General features: G+C 41.2%; 1 long non-coding RNA gene across 1 annotated transcript; it reads left to right on the top strand.

Annotated features, from left to right (window-relative positions):
* The first annotated feature begins 1,559 nt into the window (after nucleotides 1-1,559).
* On the top strand, nucleotides 1,560-11,289 carry LOC147251205 (uncharacterized). The gene is made up of 4 exons (XR_015119048.1): nucleotides 1,560-1,603; nucleotides 8,618-8,713; nucleotides 10,132-10,233; nucleotides 10,566-11,289. It is a non-coding gene; the product is annotated as an uncharacterized LOC147251205 (long non-coding RNA).
* Nucleotides 11,290-25,657: the final 14,368 nt, after the last annotated feature.

Below are 25,657 nucleotides of genomic sequence, written 5' to 3'. Positions count from 1 at the left end.
GTAGAGCTAATACGTCTACGACTGTTTTCAGTCAACATGTTTTCATTCTTTACATTTTTCTGATCTTGCAAAATTAATTTTTTTGCCATTTCTTGGCTGAACAACAGCGAGAGGGGAGAGAAGTGAGGACATAACCTCAAAATATTAACCATCAAATTTGGGTTTTGGTGATAATCAGATTATATACTCTTGTGACAACATTTTGCAGATTCTCCTAAAAGTGCACTTTGTCTATCAGGATTGCATGAAAACTACTCAGCCCTGTTTTCGCAAAGAAAATTTTCTCTTGAAATGGTGCGGAACTGGACAGTGTTTAAGTCACGCAATGTTCAGAGGTGACAGAACGGGTGACATCCGGAGTGGAGAGGCAAATAAAATTCTCTTCCTCAGCCGCATCTTAAGATTTCCACCCCCCACAACCAACATTTGTCTCGCTGCTTCACAGACCTTCAAAGCAAAACGGCACACATCCATCCAACATCATGAACAGATCTCCCACGACTCCGCCCGTTGTTTAAACTGCATCCTCACCGAGGATGCGCACGTGAACTCTAAACTTTAGTGCACTGCAGACGCAGATGGGTTGATATCTTGATTTATCACCGAACCGAAAACTCCAGTTGTGTGAGTTTCACGCACAAAACTGAGGAACAAGGTTTTTATACCTTAAATGACAGGATGAATTCATCCAAACCTGCTTTCCTCTTTCCGTTGAAACTCTTGTGCAACTGGTGCAGTTTCGGTTCTACAGTATAATGGCGGGAGGTCATTTAAGGTCAAGCTGGCAATGCAACAGTCCAAAGTATATAAAACACAGTATCAACAACCCTGAGACTGTACTCAAACACAACACGGAAAACCAAACAAGTTCCCAGAGAGACGACAAACACAGCGATTCAGTTCTTCAGCATGTCAGTCGTCAGTCATGAAGTATATTCATTTATTACTAAACGGAGAATCCTTGAAGCATTGAACGTCGAGTTAAAGTGATATGCAAAAAAAAAAGTTCCTCTTTTAAAAGAAAGTATTTTTAGTCGAGGTTTTATGACACATCAGAACAAATCTATTGACTCCATGAACTTAAAAAATGAAACATTTCCCATTCAAATCTTTTCAGCTTGGATTCCTTTCACTGTCAGCAGATACACAGCATACATTGCAGCTAAATGTCTTTCTGTACATGAAAGCTTGTGTGTGTGCATGGTTTTCATCCACTTCCTTTTGTGAAAACCAACCAAGGACGGCGTGTTCTGAATATGACTGCTTTCACTTTGCAGAGCCACCGCAGAAAAGGTTGATGACGAACGTGACAGTGACATGTTTTCTACGGGTGAGCACAGAGGTGCGCACCTTCAACCATGGGGCTCAAGTTGTTCTGAGCGCACTCACTCACTGTGCGTTTGTGTGAATGTATGTAGACACATTTAAGGTAAATAAAAAAGCAATCAAGACAAAAACAGAACCTCGCACGCATCTATTTGTTAAATGAGATTTGTCAGTTTTTGTTTTTTGTTGTGAACACAGACCAGTAACTGTCGCAGTACGTCATCCTGCTGCTCATTTCCCTGTTCAGCCTCTAATCTACATTGTCACTACAAGGCTGGTAAGCATAATGTACTTCATTTTTGCGGTTGGTTCAGTGATACAGTCAACAAAGCCTGCTGTTTTAGCTGACTGGCGGGGCCTTTAATGGGTTTAGTGGTGGCTGCTCTGTACATTTTGTTCAGCTGTGGCGCACGTGCGCCGACAGCTTTGGCTGCCGACAGTGGTTGCTATCAAACAGGCACTGTTGATGCTGCTGAGGCAGAGTTTTGAATATATATATATATATATATATATATATATATATATATATATGTCTATAATTATTACTCAATTAAACACATGTGGACATAGAGAGAACAACAAAAATATAATCATATTGGGTACTCACAGGGAGCTGTGTCACACCCGCTCCTCCTCAGGTTTCCACCCACATGATAACAACGTGATCTTACAGTTACTAAATTTCTCTTTGTTTATTTGCACTGCTTTGAGTTGCAGTGGTATGAAGATGAATGTCTGCTTCCTATGTGACGTACATCTGCTTCAACAACAAATAGTTCTGTGTGTGTGTGCGTGTCTGCACGTGTAGACATGGTTTTTTTTCTTTCCTTTCCTTTTGTCTTGGCACACATGTTCTAAAAAACAACAGATGAGCCTTTTCACTAGCCTGTTACTCCAATACACACACACACACACACACACACACACACACACACACACACACACACACACTCACACGCATGCACATGACCTGGATAATTGAATTGGTTATTGATAATTGAAGGGCTCCATGTCCTTTAAAGTATAAAAATGATATGTAATCCAGTTTAAATGCATTCCAAATGGATAAGAAAACAATTCATTTATCTTATATTTGTATATTCATATATCTAAGGAAGGTAACCTAATTTATTTCTGCCCATCAACTTACAGTATGAGGCCTCTGCACTTGTGGACACAGATCAGCAACACCCCACTCACTATAGCTTGGAAGCATGAATATAAAATATGTCCTCTTTCTCTGGCCTCAGTTGGCTGAGCTGTTGGCCTATAAGCTACTTAAAACGCTTGACCTCATGTGATAAAATGGGGAAGGATGGATGTGACTAGAACAAAATGTCCTAGACACTCAGTTGAAACTGGGTCAGGAAGTTTGGAGGGGAAAGCGTGTGGTTCCTCCTTCTGGCCATGATGTGAAGTGTAGGAGGCCTTTACTGAAGACTGAAATGATACCAGAACGACTGGGTGCAAGCGATGAATAGTTTCTGTATTGCAAGAAGAATCTCAGCAAATATGATTGTGTATTATTGTGAAATTCTGAGGGACTTTTACCTTCTCTGAAGAAAATAGAAATTTAGGTCTATTATGATACTTGTTTATGTTCCATCCCCTGCAGACGTGTTTGAGATGTACACAAGCACAGCAACATTTATTGAATCTGTTTCAAAGATACATTCTTTTTAATTGTCATTTTTTAAAATTGTTTTATGCTCCTGACAGCTTCTTGTTGCTCTTGTGAGTTTGTTTTCTTTAATTGGACTTTTTGTTGGAATCTGTCAACAGGTTCAATTTTTTTTTTTTGTCACTATACCAAAAAACTTGTGACAAAAAGTGAATTTGGTTCATTAAATTTTTGAGTCAAAGGAGAGGAACTGACTGATCGAGCCAAAACTCTCCGGTGATAGTCTGTCTGTGGGCGGTTTTGAGGGTTGACCAGCCGGCGCTAACTTGTTCATATTCACCCCGATGATTCGTGAAGCTTGAGAAATGCTTCTGTACCCCTCTGCACCTGCCTCGTGCAGGCAGTGAAGGTTGGTTTACTGTCTGAATTTGTTAATCCAAACAAGATCAGCCAATAAACTGCTGGATGCTGATGGTACGACTGCAGCTCTCAGGGTCCGACTATCCACCTTTTAACTTCAGTGCGGCAGTTGCTATTTGATTTTAAGTAACTTGTTTATGCTCATTTTATTTACTTTTATGAATCGTATTCATTTATCCATTTAACGATGTCCTCAGAAGCAGCTTGAGTTACTGATGTTTACTCCAGTGCAAATGTGGAAAAATTAACAACATGATTTAACAACCACAGTGAAATTTGACACACAGGCGGTGTAAAAAACAAACACACTGTAAACTAGATATTTAACTTTTAGTGCGATATTTTAAAATGGATGTGAATCATTAGTGTAGAGAAGAGGATTCTTTCAGGTCTGTTTACAAACCACAACTTTTATCACGCCATCTCATTAAGAGAACTTTTAGTTCTGATCACATCCCTCATCTGGTGGTTTTAGAGCTGCAAGAGGAGACTTTGTTCGCTGTTCAATCCGGGGTCAAATGACCTCGCTGTATAGACACAGATACTCCAATCAGCATTGATGAAACTTGACAAGATGATGAAAGAAACCCGTCTGCTTTAAAGCAACATCATTCGGTCTGCACTGACCATGAGGAAACAGACCGCCCTCTGCGCTGTTTCTGCTCTTTTCAGGCACATTTGTGATGTTGAATGTGAAAAAAATGAGCTGAAGAAAAAGGCCTGTTGTCCAGTTGCGACGACATTGTCTCCTTTTTTTATTTCTTCGCAGTATTATAACAGTTAAAAAAGCCTGCGTGTATATGGGCATGGGTCTCATGCAGAAATGTGTTTATTATGTTGTATTGATAAGAGTAGACTAAAAAAAAATACCGCTATCAAACATTTTAATGTATATTTCAACGTCTGGCACTCGGAGAACAGAACTTCCATTTGTGATCCTATAATTTTTCCTGGTGAGATTCATTTTGTCTCATTTCGTATGCTTTATGTTATGCTAATGTGACAAAATGACTGAAATTTATGTTGCCATCATCCCACTGCCATCTAGTAACACACACACACACACACACACACACACACACACACACACACACACACACACACACACACACACACAAACACAGACTGCTGAGGGAGCCCGGTTATTTTTAAACTGTGCGCTAACATACGATTGCTCAATTTGGCCCGTCAGCACGTCTCCGTGTCAGACCTGTAGACGTTGATGTAGCACTATAGTGACGTATGCAAAACACATACAAACTCTCAGTAATAGCCCCTTCAGTGTTTTCTCCCTGATGGCCAAAAAGGCTATTTAAAAAAAAATGCAACCTCAAAAAAAATAAAAAATAAAAAAAACTCATATCTTGCTGGAAATTACACTGTGGAGTATACCAATTACTTGTTTACCGTAGAGGAGATTTTAACATGCCCCGTTGACTTTTTGTGCCAAATGTGATTCATTGATTCAGTTTTTATTCCCACGTTTAAACACAAATTAAAGAGGAATGGACAGTGTCATGTGTGATAAATCACTGCAACCTATTTACATTTACCAATAATCTATCCAGGAAACATACAAATGAAACAGAGGGCCGTCTTATTGATTCATGTTGCAGCACTCATACTTGTGACAGAGGCTGGAAGCCCTTGAAGTAATGACAGTGATATGAAATTCAATATTCATGCTGCTTGACAGAGCAAGTATTTGGGAACCTATTATTTCAACTGCCAGTAGTTTTTTTTTTAATGATTAATGAATGTATCATCAAATACTTCAGTATTTTCTTTTTTTAAATGGGTGGAATATCTTTGACTGAATGAGCTCTGTGCTTTCTCTTCTATGACTTTCTAATTTTCAGATGTTTAGTAACCTCCCTCAAGAGTGAAGATAAACCGAGAAATGATTTCAAAGAAACACCTTGAATATAATTTGCCTTGTAATTCAATTGTATTGAGTTGTTGTTTCTTTTCACTGTTGTGAAATATGGTGTTTCAAGACAAGAAGGAGTCCTAATCTGTCAAGCCTCAAGGTTTTGAAGGGGAAAAAAAGTGGAACTATGGCTCTCTGTGCAATTAATAAACCAGTCTGCAGTAAAAAGGCAAATACCTTTGGTGAAAAAGTACAAGGAAGTAGCGGTAAAGTGTTCATGACAGATTTACACCACTTTGGGTAATCTAACAATAATTTACCTGACACTCTGAAAGCACAGAGAAGAACGAGCATAGGTCATGAACACCCAGGTGGGATCTCAGACCCTCCAGCGATGGCATAAATTAATGCAAACCCAGACACTCTCTGTGGAATATATGGAGGCTTGTGTGTTTTCTAAATTCCTGCACATTTATCGCGAAGAGTTGATTGTATCACTGCCAAGAGTTGAAAAAAACATTGCATTTAGTTGACGCCGTGTTCTAGAAGTGACATCAATTCTGCAATTAGATGTGACATCATGGCCTCATGCAAGGATTTACAGGATGTGAAAACAAACAGTATGTTTATCGTACACTATGTTCCTGTTAATGTCCACATTCTTATTAAGGTAACATACTCAATAAGGTGTTTATATGCACTGCAGCTGTGAGAATATTCCCTTTGACATGATGGCTGGCATATTCTGAGGACACTATTATTTGTGCGTGGGGAAAAAACACACACAATAGCACCGGCTCCTCATCTGGTTCGTCGCTAGGCAACCTCACGAAACTTCTGGTTCACGTAAATTGGATTATACTCATTTGTAAACAAAGAAACACAGGTGTCACTCTGAAACTAACCAACAAGTAGTCTTAATGCTGCAAGCAAATGTTATGTAGTTACATGAACACTAAATTGCACATCACTGCCACTCTCGACAGCGGAAGCTACAAAATAGTATACGAATAAACTCTGTTCCCATTTTCGCATCCGATAACAAATTTTATCCATTTCCCACTGTTTGACTGCAAAAAAACCAAAACTGCATTCTGCAAATTTTGCTGTAATTTCTAGGAAAAGTTGGTGCAAAACCAAACATTTTTGGCCGCAACAGTCACAAAAACACTGCAGAACCCCGGAGGGACTGGAAGGACGAGTAAGTGACGAATGACACCTACAGTAGCTGCTTTGGCTACTATAAGCACATGAAAGTAAGACATCACATGATAAAAGCTAAGAGGAGTCTGTATGAGGAGGTGGAGGCAGCGGCGGGTTTGACAGCAGGTTTTGATACCATCAGGAGCTGGCTGTTGATTGCGTGTTGCTCAAGGGTGAGTGTTAACCAGACCAGCCAAAAAAGTTGCTGTATAAAAAGGACAAGATTTATTAAGTTGTACATGTTGGGGGACTTGTTGCAAATAACCTGTAGTCTGTCTCCCCATGTCTTCAAGAAAGAGGGGCTCTTAATGTGTGTGATTCTGCAAGAAAGTTATCTGGAAGAAGAGAGAACAGGAGGAGAAACCGAGAGTAGTGGAAAGAATCTATTGCAGCAGCAGTGATACACAGGCAAGTGGGATTAAACAGTCCCTGGCCTCTTCATCCACACACTTTGCAGCTCTGGCCATTACACGAACCAAACGTAGAGTTTCTGAGAGGGGTTAACAAGGGGAGTAATTAAGGAAAAAAACTGTCGGCCAACTCTTCCTCCGTTTCCCCCTCTGACTGTTCTGTCTCTATCCCTTCACGGCTTCTCCTCCATCAACTTTACTTCCTCTCTCCCAGGGCCCTTTGTTGGCTCTGTGCTGCGCTCTAATCTGGCATGCCTTTCCCCTCCTAATTTGGGGACTCATTACAGGAGGTATTATCTCACTGCCCACTGTGTGGTTTAAGAAGGATGTCGACGATGGTGTTGGTTGTTAAGCTATCTGGGTGTGCAGCGTGCGCCTTGACAAATGCTATAGATCTGTACAATACAGACGAAGGTTCTCTTTACTCAAGTCAAATTATAGCGAGTAACAGATGCTTGTCCTCTCCGATCGGAGACATTTTTCTTGGCCAGCATCACGGATTCTCCTCCATTCTGGTCCAATATGATTGAGGGGATTTGCTATGCAAACAAAAGTAAAAGGAGCATGACTTTACTCATACTTCTACATGATTGGCTTATGAAGCTTATAAAGATTATACTCCTACGTGGCTCAAGATCAAAAGCCATTTTTCAATTTGGCTCACACTTTGTGGATTATAAATCTAATAATGAAATTACAGTGACAACATAGTCCAAGTTAAAACAGATGTAAATCTAAAATCTATCTTAATATTTGTTATGATGTGTGGAATATCTCTTTATAGAATCCCCTTGTCACTTTTAAATGAATAAAATGACAAAATCCATCTAGATATTATTAAAATTGATTGATGATCGAGCCAAAAATTCCTTGGAGGGAATGAAAGAATTATTCCAAGCGGGAATTCAGCAGTCAGTGGTTATAAAAAATAAAAACTAGAAGAATTTTTCACATTCTGACGTATCACAGCATATCACACCAAAGGCATCCAGATCAGATGTAGACTGTTGAGAACGACCGTGAGTGCGCATGTGACTGATAATTTGTGATGAGCATTTAAACAAACTATTCTTGGGGTTGGATCCAGACCCCATGACACCCAAACAAATTCATTCTCAAATGAAAAACAGGAAAGAAAAGAAAAAGTGTTCAACCGTGCTCCAGTGGTACAGACATGAAAGGTTCTTTTTCATTTCACCACATGGTGGCAACAGAGAGCAAAGCCGTGTCTATGATGTCATTCCTCCTCCAGTCATTATAGCTGCATCCACCTCCTAGAGACCAAACACAGCTCTGCAGAAATCTGCTGATTGGCAAATTTGCTCAGTGTGGGAGGACATTAATCTGACCAGCAGTGGGAAAACTAGTTCAGAGGGAAATGCTTATTGGTTTTGGAATAATTGGAGTTGTTACTACTATATTTAAAATCCCAGAAATGACAAGAGATCTGGAACTGATCGATTGTGCATTTCACATCCACGCCACTACATTTTCATCCAGCTCTTCTAATATGCATTAAAAAAAAACAAAACAAATCTGAATTTGAATAAATCTTGCAAATCCATTTTAGGCTTGGAAAGGGTGGGAAAGATGGTGTATCACCAGAATCTAAATGCTAATGAGTGCAATGACACATTCAGTGAATAAATAAAGACGTACTTCAATCAGATGATGGTCAGAAGACTTCCAACATCACGTAGTTGTTCTTGTGATTGTTTAGCAGTAGACTGCATTTCCAAGCGTCTTTCGTTTGTGTCCATGTTTCAGGTTGGACCGGCTCGTGTTTACATCACGTCTTCTAGCTGCACCCTCCCGAGCACTAGCGCCCTGATATTCGCAGAACAACGGCAGAAGACAATTAAGGTTTTTGTGTCACATTTTCTTTTGAGGAATTTTTCAAAGATTTTGTTAAAAATCTGCGATGCATTTGTCTGCTAACCTGATGATAGATAAGACGGTATAAAGAGAGAGTTAGAGGATTTTGACTCAGAGGCCTCTAAGGAGCTGACCAGACTGTGACATCGGGTGACAACAGATCCAAATTAGCTCAGCTTTTAATTGTGCTCTCCTCCTGTAGAAAGAAAAACAAAATTCAATCAAAACTTGTTGTTCTCAGTGTGACTTGAATTAAAACAGCCCATTGCCCCCCCCCCCAAAAAAAAGAAGGTTTAGTTTCCTTTTATAATAAACAAAGAACCATTACAAATTGTTTCATTCCTAAACACTCAGGGTTTCAATCCTTTTGGCACTCACTGTCCGTGAGATCAACACAAGGCACCAATCAATTGTTGGTTTACACATGCGCGCATGCACACACACACACACACACACACACACACACACACACACACACACACTGATCCTCAGTCAGGGCAGCAACAACTCAAAGGCACTAATTCAACAACTGTTCAGCCTATTTGTATCCCAAGCGGCTGTAAGTAAAGATCCACAGTGACCACACAAATCCTGGGCAACATGATTAATGTCCCCTACAGAGTTGTGGAATAAAGAGACGCCGATCGATAGCAACTTTATTGATAGGTCCTGCCAAATCAAGATGACATTTGCTTACTTTAAGAGATCTTTTAATTTGTCACGCCGAGATAAAGTGTAATTTATTCCCAAGCAATGGCACACCTTTGAATGGTCATTCAGAATTAGGGTGGGGGAGGTGGGGGTGGGGGTTCGTGTCGGGGCAAACCACAAGATCAACGACAAGAAGAAAGAAAGAAAACTCTAAGTTCAGTGTACGGAGGTATGTGAAGTCAAAAGTGAAAAAGGTATGTGAAGACCAAAAAAAAAAAAAAAAACGGAAAAAAATTCTTTACATAATTTCTACCTATGTCTCTTTCTCTCCCTCTCTTTCACACAAACACACACACACACACACACACACACACACACGCAACCAAAGCTCAGCACAAAGAACACATGCATGCACATACACACTCTTTATTGTTGAGGAAAGGCCTTGGTGTTTGAACAGCTTTGGTATCAAGTTTGAGCTGTATAAAAGCACAGACCTCCCTTTGAGGCAGTACATGTCATACAGGGAACATTGAGCCATCAAGTCCAGCAGCCAGAAGCATTGTTGAGAAATGACACAAGGGGCTTGTGATTTGGCCTTGGCTTAACATGGGCGAAAGGGGGGATGGGAATACAGTATTTGGATGTTTTTTCAAAGCTCAAAGAAACAGAAGATAAAGCCTATTTATCTGTTTTATCCCTGTCTTTTCTACCCCTCTTGTTCTTTATAATATGTTTTTTTTTATTTGATCAAGTTGGGAGCCTCCTCACGTCACCGCCTAGCGAATTGAGGTGCTGGCCGCCGAGGACACGCTCAATGGAGGGTGGATCAATAGACGAGGATTCCAAACACAATGGTGAGGTGACAAGCAAAAACTGTGAGAAAGGAGAGCGCGACCTTTGGAGAAAACAATTTAAAACATCTCTCTGACTGGCTAAGTTCACACTGGCACCACGCTGTGGCTGCACTTGCTGATCGTTTATTTTCCTGGACAGTAGCAATTGAGGGAGCGAAGGGGGAAGAAGGGCTGGAGTTGGGATGGAGGTGAGAATAGCAGAGAGGTGGGGGTGACGGTGGGAGGGGATGTATAGAAGAGCACCAATTTAAGAATGGTGTGCCAGCAAATCTGCTTGTTTTTTTTGGTGTTGTTGTTGAGGTTTTTTTTTCTTTTTTCTTTTCCCCGTCCAGCTCTGCCTCCACTCTTACCTCATCTTCTTTTATCAGTTGTCCTGGAAAGGTTGTTAAGGAAGCAGCCTGGATGTGGTGTGAACACAAACAAGGTTTCCCAAGGCTCACTTAAACCCAGACACACACAAAAATAAAGGTGGTCCAAGTATGTACAATTACAATGACGCTCTGACGGGAAATCTATATTTTTTCTCCCTTAATGATCGTTTCTTTCTCTTTTTCTCTCACACTTATTCACCTCCCTTCCTCTATTCTACATCTGCTACATGACTGATGTAACCTTTTTTTTTTTTTTTTTTTACAAATAGTTCAAGTCCAGGTAAGAGTCTTCCTTTTCTTTTACTCTTTAAACCGTCAATCCATAAACTGCTCATTTATATTTTGTCAAGAGTATTGATGGATTTAAGAGCTCAACGTGCTTAATGAGGATGTATATTTCATGAACGCTGGGAATTTTAAAGCATGTCATATATGTATGAACGTGAATAAGTTTGTCTTTGGCTGCAATTTCTGCTTCTCTCTCTCTCTCTCTCTCTCTCTCTCTCTCTCACTTTTTTGCGGTGGTGTCCTTCCTGTTTTCATACAGCAGGGGGCAGTCTTAAATGAGGTATCTGTCACTGATGACTTTTTGTCTTAGACTGATGGGGATGGTGCAGTCTTGTCTTGAGGAACCAAAAAAAGAGAGAGAGAGAAAGAGGGAGGCAATAGAAAGGAAGAGAGAGGAAAAGGAAGAAGGGGCAGGGGAGGGGAGCGGAGGGGAAGGGAGGGTGTCTGCATTGCACAACCATGTATCAAGTGGGGGACATAACGGAAGCCGGTGGATTTACGTTTGCAGCCTTCTCCCCTTGTTTTACATCTCAGTTGTGTTTGGACTAGCCCCCACTACACACGTGTAATTACCACTGACGCTCTTACTTTATCCAGACACAAGTTCAGACCTCGCCCGGGTGATTAGTATGCTTTGTGTCTCCGAGGCACTCGTAAAACAAAAAAAAAAAAAACAACCAAAAAAACAAAAAAGCGTTGGGCCATCACTGTGTTAGCCATATATTTGTTTTGTTTCTCTCCTTTCTCCTGTTCTCCCATTAATGTGAACTTACTCTTATTAATAGCTCTCAAGGACAAAAGGGGATTCATATGCAAGTCTTATTTTTTTCCCCTCTTTCTCTCCCTCTTGAAATTGCCAAGTGTTGAGCATATCATTAGATTTATGAATAATTCTGGGGGATTTGCTGTCTACATTTCCTTGTTCCGGTATTTTTTTGGATTGGGGGAAAATAAAAAAAAAGAAAGAAAAAGAAAACACACACACACACACACACACACACACACCATATCACAGTAATCACAAATCATTTGATCTCCTATTCAGCTGGGACAAAAAGGAAATGATAACAGCCATATTCCCGCCAACAGAGGGATTTATACCAGAGTCTATAACAAACCCTTAATGGCAGAGATTACGATCTTCGAGGGAAAATTAACATTCATTGCCATGCAGTTGAAGATTTAATCAATTTCTCTGCTTCTGTCACATCATGTTATCAGCCTTGAGACGGTAAACACACACGGTAAGAGTCATCTTTCACGTGGTCTACAGGCATTGTAACACACATCACAATAGGCCCCTATCTGCATGATGCTGTGTGTGTGTGTGTCCGTGAGAGAGAGAGAGAGAGAGAGAGAGAGAGAGAGGGAGAGAGAGCGACATGCCATACACCCTGTTATTCACAATGAATTTATTGTAGAGTCAATGTGGGCGCTCATCCTAATGTAGCCTGTATTTTGTAAAGCTGCTTGAATAAATGATGACAGTAGATTATGCTATGAATCTTTTAGTTCTATTTGACCATATTTGGAGGGATGTTATGTTTTGTTTTGTTTTTTTTAAACCCAGGCTAATTAGCTTTCCTTGCTTGTGTTAAAACAGACAAAACACACAAGAGAGCAGTAATCCTCCATATACAGACAATATAGTGTTGAAATGTGCTTTTACACATGTTTGAGGATATGTAAAACATATAATAATGGACAGATTTTGGTGAAATATGGATTGCAATATTACAAGGATGAGGCTGATGAACTGAATACTGTTTGAGGCCAGGATATTGCTGTTAGCAGTATTTCTGGATATGTGAGGGACACATTTTGAGCTTCCCATCTGCAGGAAAGGCCAACCAAGCCCGAGGCGACAAACTGGACCAACACCATGGACCACTATAGCATTACAGGCTGTATTCATGATACAATGCTCTTATTTTTTGGCAGACTTTGATTGTATTTGTTGACTTAATGTAATGAGATTGTGTTGCTAATGTTCTGGATCAATGTTACGGATGATTAAAACCTGTATTTTAACGATCCAGTGTTCATATACTGTATATATGCGGCCTCTTTTACTCTGAGTTTTTTTAGTTTAAAAAAAATGTTTTTTTTAATTTTCGTTTTAATAAACAAGTGAGAAGTTTGCTTTGTGAACTTAAACGCCTTAAGTGACCCTTATCTTTCCCCGGTGCAAAACAGCACTTGCGCTGGACAACAAATATCCCTAAGGAGCACATAGAATATTCTTCCTTTCCTGCCTCTGGTCTACAGTCCACAAAACTAATGACACATATGGTGACAAAACCAGGCTGATTCAACAGACCCTTGGGATGTCTGATATTTCCCTCCCTCATGAGCCCTCCATTTAGCCTCCACCACAAAAAGACATCCTGCTATTTGATGTTCCTCGAAAAGCAATTAGCTGGTCGCATTTCCGAATGTAAATGAAATGACTTGTTTCCATGGAACCTGCAGGACCTCAAAGAAATATTCCCACTGCCGGCATGTGTGACGTGAGGTCTGCCAGCATTAACATTTGATAAGAAGGGTCGTTTACAACTCCCAGCTGCTTCCCACCACCAGACAGTGACCTTTCAAACAACAGTAAATTTTACAGACCTTTAAAGGAAGAAAAAAAATAAAAATGCACGCCTCTTCTTACCCTGCCCACACTTAGTCTCATTGTCTCTGATGATTTCCCTCTGTTGACCATGACACAGAGGCGTTTCTTCTCCTTTTACAGACCTTAACCCACGCAAAGATATTCTTCTATTCCAGCCGCTTGATATTTCAATTCAAGCCCCCAACTGGCTAGATTATTACTCATGAGGAACTTATTTATTCCCCCCCCCCCTTCATTCCTGCAGAGAGACATTCTTCACCAAGCTCTATTGGGTTACATGGCGAGGTGAGTTTTTCCTCTGGCTTCTTTTCTAGCAGATTGCCTGTCCGCCTCTATGGTTGTCAAAACACAACCCCCTGTACACACACCTCTTGAAAAGCGCCGTATTAGCCGGATTGTGGCAGTGACTGATTTTCATTATTGGTCAGTAGTTTATCACTCCTGTGGTAAATCCTTCTTAACACAATTTGGTCATGTGGGTTTGCAAAATGTGATGCCAAATGATGCTTGATAGAGAACAAGAGGTAGATTATCCTTGGAGGGTGAGCCGCCGCGGTACGTGGACTCGTTCAAAGGGTGGATAATGCATACACATGCTGTGGCATAGACGTTTGACAAGGAAGGACAGCACGGATCTGCAATGACACATCAACCTTGAGAGGCAGGAGACATTAATTGGAGGTGGAAACAATACAAAGCAAAAGAGCTATTGTATAAGTGGCGTTCAATCTATTTTGCTGTTGGCTCACCATGGCAACAGCAGGTTCAACAGACTTTTCAAAAAGACTTCAGTCTGACACTATCTGAACTTTACTCATTTTTTAGGGGTTTTACATTAGTACGAGTCATTTTAAATCAGAGACTGCTGCTGTCACACAACAGCTATGTGATTTATACATGACAGAGTATTGAAGTTTATTTAAATTGCAATATTGCCTGTATTTGTTAAAGGCTAATTGTGCAATTTGAAATTAAACCGCCTTCTTCAACTTATCTTGGTCTAGAACCGTTGGAAGGAAACCATTGCTCAGCTAGCTAGCTTGCTTAGCTTAGCTGCTAGCTCGTCACTGGTAAACATCAACCGAATGTCTGGAATGCATTCTCGAAGGTGACCCATCCCTCCATTTTGGTGAGCCGCACCTAAATAGGGTACGCACCTCATTGCCAGTTTCAACTTTGTCCTACATTCGCGTTTATCGTGAACCTTCACAACAACCACATCACTCTGACTCGCACATATTCTTCTCACACCCAAAATATATTTAGTACCAATGATAAAACAGTCCACGGGTCAAAAATGGGGTTCAAACCTGTGGCTCGTAACAGGTACAATATTGGCTGGGAGCCCATCAACGCATCTGACCAAGCTGAAAATCACATTGTAGAAAAACATCAAACTGTTTTCATCGTTACTCAAAATAATAATAATAAAAAAATCCTTTCATTGCTTACAGTTTTAATTGAGTATAACACATTTTGCTCTCTTTTATTCATAAGTAGTTTGTTTTTAGAAATCTCTGAGAATGTTCTTGACTGAGTCATGCTGTGAGAAAGACAGAAGGAAAGAAAGAAACCACCAATCAGCAGCATTATATTTCCTTCAGTGAAAATAAACGTGAGGGCAAATAGAAGAACTCATAAGCTGTGTACACACTCTGCTCTTTCTCTCTCTGTGTTCTTCAGAGAACTTTAACGGTGCAGAGACTGAGTGGTGTTACTCTATGAAGGGTGAGCAGTGTATCGTATGCTAAAGTGTTTGCTGCGCTCCGTAAGAACCTGGATGAAGACGTGTAATACTGAAGGGCAGGGATATGAAGCACCTCTGGCCTAACTGAAGCGCCCTGAAGACATAAAAGACCAAGCTTCAGGCTGTGCTTACCGTTTCTTTCTTTTTTTTTAATGTCTTTCCAGTCAAAGTGTACTGTATAACAAGTGACATGAATTCAAAATAAGATGAACCAACCCAGACATACAACATATTTCACTGCCTCGTGATCAAGGGATGGAAAGCCCACATGACCAGTTTTGTCATTTGTTTAAAACACCTGAGTGAGAGGGTATAATGTGTACCCAGTAATCACCTTGTGTGTGATCCTAAGTGTATTGCGGAATACCTCCACTAGACAGCTATGATACATGGTAGCCTAGCGATAAGACCAGTGAGAGTTAGTATACTGCACTGCACATGGCTTGATAAGTGTGATGTAGAGGGATTTTAGGGGATTTGAATAGATGTGAGGACTGTAATCTTTCTCACCCTCCTTCAAATGAATCCTTTATTCCTTTAAGCCACATCTGATGGGACCTCAGTGGGCACTCAATCAAAACCTTCCTCTTTCTCCTTCACTCTCTCTGGGCAGAACAATTCATCCAAGCCCTCTTTCCTGAACACTGGGACTAAATGAACATGCATTACCTACACAATGCAGGTTGCAGTACTGGATGCGCGCGCAAAAAAAAAAAAGCCAGCCACTGGTGTTTTTTTTTTTTTTTTAATCTTTTTTATCTCTTCCCCACACACTCCTGAACCACAAACATCTTCCTCTTCAAACAGCCAGGTCATCACTTCCCTTCAGGTGTGGCACCGGCCATGATGGCAAACTGGAGAGTCCGACCCCCCGCTGGTCCTCCCTCCTGCCGTCTGTCTCACAGTGGCACAGACGTACATGAATGATTCTGCTGGTCGGGTACATCATGCATATGTATTTCTGTGGTCTACTGTCGATTCCTTGCTGCTGTTTATGATTTATGAAGCTAACTGCAAGCAAAGGACAAGTTAAACTGATATAAAAGGTTCAAATGTGATGATATCTCGCCCCTGAAAGAGCAGAAAGATACTAAATGTTATACATAGTATATTATATTATTTTGTCGATTGTGTATAAAATGAAAGTGACGGCTAAGACAAATCAAAAACTTTTACAACTTCACTTTTACAACCACTTATCAGTCGGCATGCTTACATGCCATTTGAAAGAGCGGATTTATTGTGTTAGTCGAAATAAAATGGGGACTTTGAAGGCGTAAACACGTTAGTCTGTCTGAGATACTCAGTCTTTCTGCAGTTTGACTAATGCTGATGGAGTTGTTCTGCACATCTGTTGTTCTCACAGCGATATTAAATAAAAGTCGATCAGCACGCTGCCAAGGAAGTGACATCACACTGGGTTCTCCAGCAAAAACAATATATTTCAGGACAGATGGAGAGAAACGTACAACGCTGCCCTTGTTACTTTTCTTTCAAGATTTTTTTAATTAAGTCTACAGAGGGACAGCGTTTGCTAATTTGTTTAATGTAGCAAACTCATTTACTAACTAGCGAACTTTTCTTATGACGCAAAAAAGAATAAACACTGACTGTAAGTTGGTGAGCATACTGCCACACACTGTTTTGGACATGGATATAATTCATCAATAAATCAATACTGGGAAACCCACGGTAACCTACTTAAATGACCCAAAAGACCCATAACTATAGATTGACCATAGCGCCATAATAATCTCTAGTATAGCAATTTATGTGACACGCGATATTGTGTCATCAGTGACTAAATAGTTGCCGTTCCCAGTTCAAATAGGGAATGTTGTGTTGGTGTGTATTTGTCTCCATCCAACCATCCATTTTCTATGCCGCTTATCCCTTAAGGGTTGCGGGGGGTTCACCCTTGACAGGTCGGCAGTCCGTCGCAGGGCCATCACGAGAAATTTGGGGTTCAGTATCTTGCTCAAGGATACTTCGGCATGGTGACTGGGGGAAGTGAGGATAGAACCAGCGACCGTTCGGTTGCTAGACGGCCATGCTACCTCTGAGCCATGACGCCCCCCGCGGCAACAACTTGACATGAGTAAAGTGCAACTGGTGTTTGTGTGTGTGTGTGTGTGTGTGTGTGTGGGGGGATCCTTTTGAATCATCTGTCTCATGTCTGTCTCGGGACAAAAGTCGTGAAGTCAATGTCAAGTTGAATCTTTTTCTCACTCTTGGTTAAACCCTTAAATTTGTAACTTCTGTTACCCCCCCGCCCCCATGACTCCCACCGTCACTTGTTAATATTCAAATCAGTAAGATGAATCATGTGAAATTCCTTCAATAGAGCATATTTCTCTTTTATTGTCTTCGACACTTTAATCAGAGTTGTTCTTGACAAGGTTGATAAGCAGCTAATAAAAGGCAGACACCATATGCCCCTAATTTCCACTGGAGAAGAAATACCCTGCATTGTACGTTACATCGCTCGAGGCAGCTCCACATTGTTATTCACTGTTTGCAAAATGAAAGACAGTAAAATAATAAGTTACACAAACATTCACAGTACAGTCTGTCAAGTGAAAATCAAGATGTCTAATCATCGCCTTTTTTATATTTGACAGCTTTGCACACAATTGCAGAACAAGGTGAAACTGAATTTGCAGAAGCAACAAACTTAAATAATGGTTTGCTATTCATGACTGGAGAAGAGAACCAGATATACTATCCAGCAACAATAAAAACACCAGCCATCTTCAATTTGTTTAAGTAATAGCTCAAAAGATGAATTTCCATGTGCTGTGAGATGTTATTTTTTCTCCGATTCTGCCCACCAATGTGTTCAGGGTTAGCGGGCATCTCCTCTTTGCCAAGATCATCCATCTCCTGCACAGGTGCGGAATATCAAGCTGTTGATTAAAAGCCACTGACGCTGATTAAAAGCCACGCTGTTCAGTTTAGCCTCTAGGTCTGAAAAGAGAAGCCAACGAGGAAGTGTCCATTCTCGAACTCATCCTCACACCATTATTCAACCGCCGCGCTCACCGGTGGACCGATGACACGCCATTGCACATAAAATCTATCAGGGAACTAAGGAGGTATTTGAGATGTATGACACAGTTTCCAAATGAAGTGGAAAATAAATATGAAGTTAAATCAAAAGAAATCTACTGGAGCCTAAATTTAAAAAAAAAAAAAAAAGGCCTACAATTTTTGATACATTTTTTAAATTTAAAGCCATTGGGAGAAAATCGAAATCCTCACGTGACAGGGAACCAGTTTGGACAGTACCGGCAGTGTGTGAGGTATCACAGGGTTCAGAGGACGTGCTCTTGTGGCCAGAACAGTGGTTAAAGGCTGTGGTGATGTTTGACCTCTGGATTGGTTGACAAAAACTATATAAATAAAAATTACCACGCGAGGATGAATGACACGCATCACCACTACGCCGCCCTCAAGCACAGATAGAGAAGAATATGCTTGTAAAAAACAGTAACAAAAAGATTTGATGGTCAAAATAAAAATGAGATGCTTCAAGATCTCAATCTAGAATCAGCTTGGTGATGAACCCCGCCTCTCACCCAGTGTCAGCTGGGATAGGCTCCAGCCCCCCCCCCCCCCCCTCCCCCCGACCCTTAACAGAAAAACTGCATAGAAAATGGATGGATGAATGGACAGATGGATGGATGTATATCTTGCAGCCCAAGCCTACATGGAATTATAGGGATTAAGAGGATTTGAATTGACAAACAGGCGGAACTGCAACAGCACTGTCACAACTTTCATCCGCTTCTCACCTGAAGCAAAGACTTGAGGCCAGTCAGAACGTCGAACTCAGAAAAAAACCCAAAACAAAACAGGTGACTTTAATCATGTGATGAAGTTGAGTTGACAGCAGAATTCAAGTTGCGTGTCGATCTTATGAAAACAGAATATTCAAAGTTTCTTTTGCGGAATCAAGTGTATATTTAAACTGTGAGCTCTGCCATAAAGTAATCCTACTTGTCTGCATGTCTGTTTGCTGAAGTAACTGTGCTCTGTGTGTGCGCGTGACTCCATGGCTACTGCTCCCAGGGCAACAGAGGTGCAGAGAAGGTTGAGACAAAGACACCTACACCCGTCACACAGTTATGTGCAGATATTTTCTCAGCCTCCTATTTTCTCCCTCTCTCTCTCTTTCTACTTCTCTTTCCTCCTCTCTCTCTCTCACTTGTCTCCTCTCCATGTTCCCCTCAACAACAACCAGGCCAATTAAGAAATGGCTCTTGAAAGGGTAGCAATTATTCTTTTGCAAGACATACATGGCTCCTGCTTGCCTCCACACATTATTATCTGTCTGGTATCCTACAGTGAGGTGCCCGGCCAACCATTCACTGCAACCCCTTACACTTCTGCCAGCATCACTGCTTCTCCTATCTGGTTGTCTGCACTGATGAGGGCCAGATTGCTAAGCATTGTAGTCTGAGGTCCAATAGTGGGCAGAGAAATACAAGATAATGGGGGGATTATTAAGGGAAACCCTATTGAGAGAAAAGTTCAAAAAAAAAAATCTACCACCTACACAATCTACATTCCATCTCTTTTCTTGCAAACCTCTCTTTTCTTTTTGATGGATCTTATGTTTTCCACCCTCAGTGATCATCCCCAGTTGTGACATGCAAATGAAAAACAGGGCCGCGGGTTTAATGCTAATCAATGCTGTGCAAATATTCATCTAAGGAGTTGGCTGCATGGCGAGTGATGGACCTGGCTTACTTGAAATGCAAAGAGCTCTTTTTAAATTTTTTTTTTTCCTTGACAGCATTGTCGTAAAAACATGCACACCTCCAAAAATGCCGCAGCAAATAAACTGGCTAAGAAATAGAAAATTAAAAAGAGATAAGAGGAAGGGCTGGGGGGGGGGGGGGGGTGGACACCTTTAAATAACTGTATAAATAATAGAAACCTCTCACACTGTCATTACATAAGCCTTTTGTGTAAAAATGCTTTGCCCAGGTAGAGAGCACATTTGGAAAAGGCAAGGACTGTCGGGGCTACAGGCGTGGGCTCCATGATACATAAAAGCACATAAGTAGGCACCTAAAGGACGGGATAAAGAGCCCCTCCGGGGGATGAGCTGATGTAAAACAGCCTGTTAATACCAGCAAATATCTGAGAGTCAGCCAACTTGACTTACTTGTCTGTTTTGGTTTATGATCTGGAGATGTTTCAGAACCCGGTACCGTTTTAGGTGTCACCTCTGTTGAGGATTTAAGTGAGTTGAGTCTAAAAAAAAAAAAAAGATTCACGAGACATACGCCCAAGAGTCGTCATCATGCACCCAAAGAGTCTTTATCAAACAAGGTCATCTCTCGCAATGTGAAATGAATGTTAATTTCTTGCATCGCTATTTCTGCCAGCTACTGAGGGGCTACCACGTGCCACAAGAAAGCAGACCCAAGCAGGGTTAGCATTCCTCCACAGTATGCTCAAGTTAGGGTTAGCACAGAGGCCTGGAGTTAGGATTTGTGATGGAACAGGAACAAAATGCAGATTGCAAAGGCAGAATGTGTGGAACTAAACTTTTGATACTCAAAAATAAATAAATAAATAGAACACTGGCAATAACCAAGTAAGATGAAGGCATGCGATCTGGCAGGATGACAAGAGGTCATGACAAGAACTGAAACAGACAAGCAAACTAAAACACAACTTCGCTAACGACTCAAAGAGAAACAGGTGGGAGAACAGGAGAGCAGGGAAGGATGTTATTGGATGAGACACAAGGAACAGGGCTGTGACTGATGAGGACTAAGGAACTGATGAGACACAGGTGTGCGACTCAAAAAAGGTGCGAAACAGACAAAGACAGGAAATGTAAGCAAAGACACTGAAGGGATGTGAATACAAAATGAAACATGTACCGACTAGATGAATCGAATCATTTGGCCCGCGTTTGGTACCTCTGTCTCTGCTGTGGGCCAAATTTGGGCCAAACATTAATTATTATCTGAGTAGGGTCCTCAAGGGGTGTTGAGTGTTTGGGAGGCACCGGCAGAGGTCTTGATGCTTCAACCAAAAAGAAAACTTACTGTGATCAAGAATGAAAGCCCTTGAAAATAACAAGATTGTTTGTTAGCATCTGGTGTTGGCAAGCTAGCTAGCGAGGGCAATAGTTAAACAGCCTTTTCAAAAAAGGGCGCAGCTGGTGCTAGGAAGAGGGACAGTCTCTTGCTTACTTGAATTTCCAAGTATTGCCTTTACATGTGATGACAACGATTTGACCCGCAAGCAAATAATCATCACAACAAAAAAAAGAGTTGGTCTGACTTTTTTTTTAAATGACTAATTTGCTGTCTGGCAATCAGCAAGGCCATGAGAGACCAGGTGGAGTGAGCAGGACAGGGAGAGTGTGACCGACAGATGAGACACCAAAAGCGCTACTGCAAAGGCGAAGAAGAGTAGAGTATCATATATAGAGAAGGTAATGAGTTAACACAGTTTGTCACAGTTCAAATTTGACACGTTCAAAGTGAACCTTTGCCTCTCAGTTGAAGCAGAAGTGATGCGAACAGAGATGGTCTATTTTCAAACTAGAACAAAGACAAGGAATCATGAGTCACATGCTCATCAACCTTTTGCGAGAACTGGGTCTCATGACTTAACTCGTTTTATTCTGAAAGTCCTTAATGTTTCAAGGACCCATCAGCTCCTCTGGACAGAGCTGAGACGGTGGTAGTTTACAGGGGTTCATAGCACACTGCTGGGGAGCGACCGCTCGGCATCAGAAACACACACAAACCATCTGATCAGCATTTATTTTGCCCACATTTGTGTATGAATCCCAAAAGCTTCTGGACCGAATGGAGAAAACTGAAACAGAAAATATATATGAACAAACGGATACCAACCTCATGGATGTAAGAGTTTATTTGAAATGTGAAGTTGCTATCGCTTCTGGAAAAAAGTGCAAGAAAACAGCTGGGAGAAGAAAGAGAAGGGGAGTTAAAACTGCCACAAAGAGAACAAGAGACTCCTTTCTGCCCTCTAGTGGATGTATTGAATTATCTTTATTCCAATGTTACAGAAGCGTTGAGGTATAAGAGCAGAAATAGTTAGATTGTTCGAGACTGATTTGTTTTCATATGCACAAAGAACATAACCTCACATTCCTACTGGGCAAAAAAAAACAAAACAAACAAAAACCCTGAAAACACCTGTTTTTGTTAAACCTGGAAGTTTTAATCGGCATTCAGTCTTCGCTTGTGTAGCCGTGTTCCAACACCATTCAGTCGGCGCTGAGTTGTTGTTGTTGGTTTTTTTTAAAGACCGAAGGGAAAAAATATAGCGAAAAGACCATCACTGTCCTCCATGGTGCTTTTACTACCTGCTGCTTTTGCGACCAAAGATTCCATACCAGCCCAAGACACTGCGCTCCGGTGCTGTTAACACAAGACCCTACGGCTCTTTCTCCTGCAGTGACTGCGTTCATGACGCCAAAAGAAGAAGAAGACGAAATAGAAGAAAAAAAGAGGTAACTTCTGTCCTGCTCACAATGGGAACAGGATCAATGGGCCTGTATAATCCTAACTCAGGTCTGAAACCCAGTGTGTATGCAGGTGTGTGCTGTGGGAAAGCGGTGTAATTGAGCCTCAGCAGTAATCCAGTGATCTCCTCTGGTAGGAAACAAGATATGTTGACAGAATTTGGAGAGAACCGCCCTCGAGTTGGCTTTGGTAAAGCCTCTCAAAACAATAAATCCACCAAAAATTGGGTGTTGTAGATGACTAGGTGTGTGTGTGTGTGTGTGTGTGAGTGGGGTGGGTGGGTGGTAGAGGCCTAGAATATAGAGGGTTCTGAGTGTGTGACAGAAACTCACTTCTTTTCATTTCAACTTTGACAAATTTGTGTTTTCTTTCAATTTCCCCTCTCAGCACACTCACACACAGTCCCTGAGAGACACATTTCGATTGTCTGTCTACTGTGGATGCCCACCCCCACACACCACACACACTCACACTTCTCCAACCTGTCTAGGTTCTATAGAGATGCTTTCTCTCTAAAGTAGGCCAGTGTGGCTATTCTCTCTGACCCTGAAATAGAATCGTTAAAAACAAAATAACATCTAAACATTCCACACATTTTCATTTACAATAGCTCAACAGGGTCTTGTGTTACACTTAGCTCCAACCAATCGATACGTGGCTTTCATCGTTGCTGTGCTCCCATGGTTGTACTGGATTTGACAATCTTGTACTTTTTCGCACCCTCTCAATCTCTATCCTCCACCTATTCCTCTTAACCCCATCCTTCATTTGTTGTGTGTTATATTTATTTATATATATATTTTATCTTTTTGTTCCCATTTTCTCCTTCGCTCACTGTCTCAGAGGGCGGCCTTCTCAAATAAAACGATTTTCTTCTTGCTGTCATTGGGTAATGCAACAGCCACAGATGGATGGGCAGTGAGATACCCAATCAATCATTGTTCTTTACAACTCTAGTTATCCCTCCCTGAAGTTCCTTTGCCTCATGCATGTCCCACTTAGATAATTGTTTCTTGCGAAAGCCTAATGTGACCATTGAGTGTCAGGCAGCGTCTCTTCTTTCTCCTCTTCTTCCACTTTTTCATTAAAGTACACATAGGCGCTTTCTGTTTGCACCAATAAGAAAGGTCAGATCCTAATATGGTATACACTGAGACAAAAGCACCCACACCCGCACACACACAATCTCTCTCACTCACTCTCACACACACAGAACAGGGAACAGCTCGAAGCTGTCACCCAGCAGTTTAAATAAATCGGTGGCTCTTGCCCTGTCCAACGAGCCTGCTAATTGTATTTTCTCTTACTTGGTGGCGTTTGTCAGGCTTCATCAGTCTTCTGTGACATGTATAAAATGACAGTCCACCTAGTTGACATTGTGAGCAGTAGTCAGGTCACTGGCCTGCTGTCCTTGGGGCCAAGAGGTTTGTTCAAACATTTTGCTTTGGCTCATTAATTCTCCCAGAAAAGAAGAAGGTAAGATTTAGTCCTCTATTATTTTTGGATGTATGCCATACCCTTTCCTTTATATCAGGACAGACAAGACGTCCGCTCACACAGTTTATCCCATCGGTACGCTCTTGGAAAGATGAGGAAAATACAGCATTCCAACCCGCCTTTGAGTATAAATAAATTGATCTTCCAATGTCAAACTGAAACCCTTTGAGGAACTGGTATTATTGCATATTTCAGTGGTTGGTGCCCAAGATATTTTTTTTCGTCACAGGTAAAGACGATTAAGTCGTTTTTGCGTCACCTTTCACCGATGAGAGTAATCACCGAAATAAACTCGCATGTCAAGTACTTTTCTCTGATAAATCTCCGCTTAATGAACAAATGGGAATTGCTTGCAATGTTCACAATTTGTATGTCACAGTGCCAGGCCACACTCTCACTCTCAAATGTCAGCGGAACATCGTGCACAATTAAACACGTCACAATTAAAGGGAAATAATAGGATGTGGACAAGGCATTTGTAGTGCTGACATTTTAGATCAGTGCTCATAATGTGTTCTGGGGAAGCTGTAAAAACAGCTAATGTGTTAGTGGGTCTCGGCGGCTTAGAATGTTGCTAAATTGGACAGAAAAGCAGAGAGGGGAGTAAGGGAGTTGGAAACAGCTGAAGGAAAAGAAGTGGAGGGAGGACGACTTGAGCGGGAGAGGAGGAGAGGAGAAGAAGAAGAAGAAGAAGAAGAAGAAGAAGAGGAGTGTTTCTTTATTTTTTAAATCCTCGGCTAAGAGAGCCACAGAGAGAATTACACCGGAAGAAAAATTGCCATTGTCGCAGGCTGAGACAGTGGTAAATGGTGCGTCATTTTGTAGTAATTTACAAATCGTGGAGTGGAAACAAAATTAGATTAAGTGGGCCAGTTGAAATGGACCTGCTAAACAGCACTATTAATTATGGTGCTGTCGAGGGTAAAGATGATTTATTTTCATGGCACAGAGTGAAATCATGCCATAGGTGACTGCTTTGGGGGGTGTTGTGGTATAATTTTTCACATGCACCTCTAAACAGAACAACAGGGAAACAGATAGTCAGTCAAAGGCCACTAACATCTTTATTATCTTTCAGGGCAATAAACTGAAGCTGAACTTGACTTACGGGAAATAACAGACGCAATGTTGCATTGGCTTTGCTCCGAATGGCCTGATAAACACTGATTATCATCAGGAATTAAGCAGAGAATTAATCTTTCAATGTTCTGTGATGCCACAGTCTCCAGGGTTCATCGAAGAATTCAACGAAAAACTAAAAAAAGACGAGATTTTCTCACATGCGTTGCTTTACAATTGGCCAAATGTCCGTCCATCCATTTTCTATACTGCTTATCTGTTAAGGGTCGCGGGGGGGTGGAGCTGCAGCTGACACTGG

Source organism: Aulostomus chinensis, chromosome 13, assembly GCF_037954235.1.
Source record: "Aulostomus chinensis isolate RoL2024-O1b breed Wild chromosome 13, RoL_Achi_v1.0, whole genome shotgun sequence".
Classification (NCBI taxonomy): Eukaryota; Metazoa; Chordata; class Actinopteri; order Syngnathiformes; family Aulostomidae; genus Aulostomus; species Aulostomus chinensis.
Note: the sequence above shows the minus strand (reverse complement) of the source record. Positions and strands in the feature narration are given on the sequence as shown.